Source organism: Theobroma cacao, chromosome 10 (genome assembly GCF_000208745.1).
Source record: "Theobroma cacao cultivar B97-61/B2 chromosome 10, Criollo_cocoa_genome_V2, whole genome shotgun sequence".
Lineage (NCBI taxonomy): Eukaryota > Viridiplantae > Streptophyta > Magnoliopsida > Malvales > Malvaceae > Theobroma > Theobroma cacao.
In genome coordinates, this window is record NC_030859.1 from 10,693,851 (window position 1) to 10,699,744 (window position 5,894).

The 5,894-nt window shown below is 33.5% G+C and overlaps 1 long non-coding RNA gene across 2 annotated transcripts in view; it reads right to left on the reverse strand.

The window, feature by feature from the left end:
- Positions 1-3,606, reverse strand: part of LOC108663688 — an 8,843-nt gene extending 5,237 nt beyond the window's left edge. For both annotated transcript variants that reach the window (XR_001929698.1, XR_001929697.1), the window contains exon 1: positions 3,541-3,606. This is a non-coding gene — a long non-coding RNA (uncharacterized LOC108663688). The remainder of the gene's footprint in view (positions 1-3,540) is intronic.

Below are 5,894 nucleotides of genomic sequence, written 5' to 3' on the forward strand. Positions count from 1 at the left end.
TACATCACTCATCATATATTAAGTTTGAATCTTAATTCACTAAAAATCATTCTTCATTTTAGTTGATCACAATATTAACCCCACATATGTGTATATGCCTTATAATCCCATTTATGCTTCCAAGATCTATCTTGATTTGATCATTGAATACGATGCAGTATCACAATTCCTCAGAGTCATCCCTTTGTCCTTAATCATCTTTCATGCCTCTATATTGCTTTGTATCCTTCTTGTACTTCGACATTAATTTGTTACTTAAGATTTAAATTCATTTGAACTTTGTATTCCTCAAGCATTTTTTAGTTCTAATTTTCACAATATAATAAGAAATTCTTACCGTAATATTCCATATGAACTCATTTACTATATTATTCTTGAAACCTTTATTTACATTCTCCTCGTTTGATATTAACATCCCTTGTCACTATCTCACATCTTCATCTAACTTTTTACTAAGTTTCTCCATATTGGACTCGTGCTTCATCTTCCGTTATAGTAAAAACTCTTGTCGAAGAATGAGTCTGTGGTCTAGAAAGTGGATATACTGAAGTGTTACTCTCCACTCTGGATTGTATGGTCACACCTTGCCTCTGCTATGATTCAACCAAACCTCTCCCCTGTATATCCGTACGAACTAGTGGGAATGGAGCAGCTACAATAGCTTGTCCTAATTGGGGACAGTTACTCCTAATGTGATCGGGCTGATCATAATGAAAACATTGTACCGGCCCCCTGCACAGCCCTACATGATAATTCTCACAAGTTCTACATTTATCAGAACTTCAGGATCTTTTCCCAGAAACAGTCATCTCAGACCTACCGAATCTCGAAGGCCTCTGTTGTGTCTGTGAAAATGAAGATGGGGAAGATGTTATTGGAACAGAGGTATTACTTCTTGATACAAGTGAATCCTTGCCCCTTTTTGGTGGTTGGTTGGAGGATACACTTGGATTCCTCCTCTTTGCAGACTCAGCTCGCATTCTCCTATTTTCATTTGCGAGCTTCTCAGCCCTTAAAGCCATTTGTACTACTTCCTTATGCGGCTCCTTACCAGTCACTGTCATTCGGTCTCTAATCTTATTTCAGAGTCCTTCCTTGAAATAGTTGGCCTGATCTTGTTCAGTGCTCACTAAGTCAGGCACATATGACAGTAGTTCGTTAAATCGAGCCTCATATTCTATATGCAAATGCATCCTATTCAATTTAACTTGACTTAACCTAACTCGGAGCCATGCAGTGTCAGTGTGGATTTCTTAAAACGACCTTAAAACCAAAAACTTTAAAATCCAAAGCTTTAAAACCAAAATCTCTTATCTTTAAACCATGCTCTCATACCACTAAAATTGTCATGACCCAGAACTCCCATCACGCCCATGACAACCGCCGCGATGTCCCGATAGGCACTTATTACCCGAAATGCCGATCGAAATCCCGCAAGGCTTAGCATTAGCTTCCGCATCTCCCCGGTGAGTGAGAGTTATTAAATCTCACATTTCAAGAAATCATAAGTCGTTTCCAAATCAAAATAATATAATATTATTTTCTGGCTCACAGGGGCATTTTCATTATTTTTCTTTGAAAATATCGAAACCCGCGAAAAACATGGTGTGTGGGTGAAAAACACATGTTTCATAATTAAAAGTAAATTTAGATGTCTAAAATAATTATTTGAAATGAAATTATAATTGTTTGAATAAAATAATGATATTCAATAAAATATTCTATTTTTTAAAAAAATAATATTTATAAAGAAATTCATAAATAATTTCTGTGGTATAAAAGCTAAATATATTCATACGTACTTTAAAGCAGATAACTGAAGTATAAAATTATTTTTACAGTGACATATGGGCCCCCAACTAACCAATAAGGTGCAAGTCTGTGAACCTACAATTTTGTCGATGCAAGGCTAACTGAAGTCCTTGATGCAATCGACTATCTACCGGCTATCCTGAGCCTGAAATGTGGAGAATTGAGGGTGGTGAGATTATAAAATCTCAGTGAGTAAACAGATACCATCTAAACCATCTAAAGTCGAGTAAATGGAGACAAGATATTCCATTCCAGTATGTTTTTCATAACATCAATAATCAATTTACTCAAATAGTAAACTTGGCTTATGTATTTCACAAAACTTGGCTCCTGCCAATATCATTCCCAGGGATGCCTTGGCCTAGGCATCTAATCGAGACCACCAAGGCTAATCAGTGTAGTACACACATGAACATATTTTTACATTTGAAAATCTAGCCATGCATTGGCGTTGGCTGAGTCTCACTCTCACGCGGTGGTCCACGTGAAGTGCACTCAAATCTTTACCTCCAGAGACGCCCTCCACACGGCTCTCCGATTGAGGTAAGGTATATCTGATTCTGTGCCCCCTCTCTTAGGCTGGTCCACAGAACCTCTACTACAGGAATTATGGATTATTTTATCTACCACCTGAGTTATAAAATCTTTATCTGCATGACATGGTAATTTATCGCAACCTAGCCTCTCAAGGCTGAATACACAGTACAAATAATTCTAACACCAAAAATTAGTTTAGCCATTCATGCTCATATATTGTCATAAGCCATTCATGCTCATATATTGTCATAAGCCATTCAATTTAAAACCATAAAATTACAACACATCAAGTGGTCTCCAATTACTCTATTTTCAAAACCATAATTCAATTTCAAGACAATTTATAAAATCATTTCATTTAATCACATTTTTGTTTATAAAACATAAAGATTTATCATTTAACGTCATTTTTCCATGAAATCACAAAATCGGATAAAAATCACTCTAGATAATTAAGATGATAGTAAGGTTACTCACAGTATTAGGAGTAGAAATACTCCTAGTCCCGGTCTTTGGTGTAATCTCTTTATCCTTATCAAATAGCTCACCACCTATACATCACACATGACACAAAATTCAATAATTTGTATCAATTTGTCATAAACTATTTCAGGCCCTCTAAATCTAAATGAATGCACGGAATGCTCGGTCAACCGCTTAAACGCGATATTGACCTAATTCGGCCTATCACCCGATTAAATTACTAACGTGTCCAATTTAATCCCAAATTACTCCATTTCTTTTCTAATACCTCAATTCACCAAACATTATTCAAATAACATCAATTTCAGCATCAAAACCCTCCCATTTCTTCATGGAAAAATTCGGCCGATACAGTGCACTAACATCGTGATTTTTCCTACTTAATTTTCTCACCATTATTCATCATTTTTTAAGCCATTTCTCTTGAAATAATAACAATCCATCACCCACACACATCAAGGAAGATTCGGCCAATGAAGATTCAAGGGGAAAATGGATTCTTTTCTTGTTGTTTTGCTTCAAATATGCTAAACTAACCTTAATCACTAACATAACTTAAAATCAAACAATTTCAACATCATTTCTCTCACCATACCCATTCGGCCTACCACTTATTCACTATGAAATCATGCTTTTCAACCATAGAAATAAGAAAATAAAGCATGGGTATTGTAAATCTCAAGTAAAAATAAAGAATTTTCACTTTACCTTACTTAATTCCTTGGATTTTCACACTTTCCCTTGAACTTTTCTTGGCTATTGTTTGTTTTGCTTATTTTCTTTCTTTCCTCTCTTGTTTTCTTGCTTGGCTGACCCTTATAGTGAGAATGGGCTGATTCTATGTTGATCTTTATAGCTTAATAATAAGATAATAAGCTTGACACGTGGCACTTTGTGATTGGTCCACACTTTAAATATTTGTCTTTTAATTCTTTAATTCTCCACCACACATTTTCTCATATTTATCCATTTCTATGATGAATAAAATCTCTTGATCTTGACAACTGTCGAGCGTGAAAATTTACCGATTTGCCCTCAAGGTGACAAAATTACTATTTTGCCCCTGGATAGTGAAAATTCTAGTTTGACTCTGAATTGATCTTTGAACTCTGAATCACCATTTTAAGTCATTCATGAACTTTAAAATTTTGAATTTCACCTTAAAATCCCTATTTGACCTAGTTCGAGGCTTAGATCAACTTTATTGTACCTCTAGGTACAGTACCGACTTTTGTCGATTTTTCGTGGCTTTTCTAGTATATAAATATGTTATCCATCACATGTATGTCAAGATAAGTATTTTATAAGGTCGGGCTTTACAGTTATAGCAAAAACGCATTAGTCAAGAAGAACTCAATTTGAGAAGTTAGATAAAAGTTAGCCTATTTCACCACCTTAGGTTAAGCAAGCATCAAATCTTGAGTTAAAGGCACTACGCTCTCATCTTAGGAGGAGGCTACTTTCACACCTCAAGCTTTTTCCACGCAAACTCAAACCTCAACCAAAGTCAAGCTATTGACTATAAAGAAGCGCTTCTTGGGAGGCAACCCAAGCTTTTGAAACTCTTATTTTTTTAGTTATTTTTATTTTATTTAATTATTTTTTTTAGTAAAAAAAATTTCTCTTACAATTGACAATGAGGATGATGAGGATGAAGGTTAGGACTAGCACTTCACCAGATTCATCAAACCTTTAGGGGAGTATTCTTTACCGTTCCTTTATGTTTTCTAACATTGAGGATAGTGTTTAGTTTAAGTTCGGGGGGTGAATTTATTTTTTTTGTGGTGAATATTTTGTGGAAGTTTTAGATTTAATTTTATTTGCATGTTTATCTACATTTATAAATAATTTATGATTAGTTGGTAATTAAATTTATTACTTGTTCGAATTTTAGGAATCTAGAGTAAAGTTGTGCCAATATTCGATGATTTCTCTATCCACTGATGATAACTAGTTGTCTTAAATTTTTAACTTTTGGGTAATAAGGTTTTTGTTTGGATTCATGCTAAATTCTTTTGTTAAATATCATTATTAGGATGTGGTTTCCACAATTTTGAGCACTATATCTTTTCCTTTGAATTATTCTAAATATCTAGAGAAGCTTTATATTGATGTGAATTGTAGATTATGTCATGAATTATAGAATTTACTTAATTTTCTCTCGAAGTGAAATCCTATGCAATACTTGGTTAGGGAGATGATTTAGGCCATCTTTGGACCATTTGAGCCTAAAAAGCCTATCTTGTTAAATTTTTATCCTTAGTATACCCCTTTTGAGCCTAATTTCCCTTTTCTTTGTGTAACTACATAATAATTAAGCATAGCTTTAAAATAAAATTTCAATTTTGCAACCTTCACTCCTAAGCATGTATATTGTTTTAGGAAATATAGATTGAGTTAAATGTTGAAAAAGGTAGAAAAGTTATGTTGATGTGAAAAAAAAAGTTCAAAATATGAAAAGTAACCCCACTACCTATAATACAAAGAAAATAAGTTTAGGGGTGTGAAATTGTGAAAAAAAAATGTGTTGAAAAACAAAAAGTTCAAATGTGGAAAAAAAGAGGTGTACTTGGAGATGAAAAATAGAGCTCTATATATAGATCCTAGAATAACTATTTGCTTAGGGTGATTTGAGCCACATTAATATCCTTTATCATACATTACAAGCTTTAAAAAGTCCTATTGATCCCTAGCTTTGTATTTGTCTACATTAGTAAAGAGAGAGATGAAAAATAAACTTATGAAATCTAGTACTAATTTGAATTTGGTGTTGGCAAAAACTTATCCGGATATCATGATATTCTTGGAAAAAGATTTCACACACACACACGGAAATCCATTCAAGAATGTTCTTGCATTAGAATTGAAACACGAATTTAAATGATGCCTATATTTTTCCTTAAGTTCATGATTAATAGATATACTTTTGAGAAAATTATAGACAATCATTGAGTTGGTGCACTTTATCTCTAGTAGTAGTACTAGTAATAGTAGTAGTAGTAGTAGTAACTATATTTATTTTAGTTTTCAGTAACATAATTTGTTTTTTGCAAGTTAGTTTC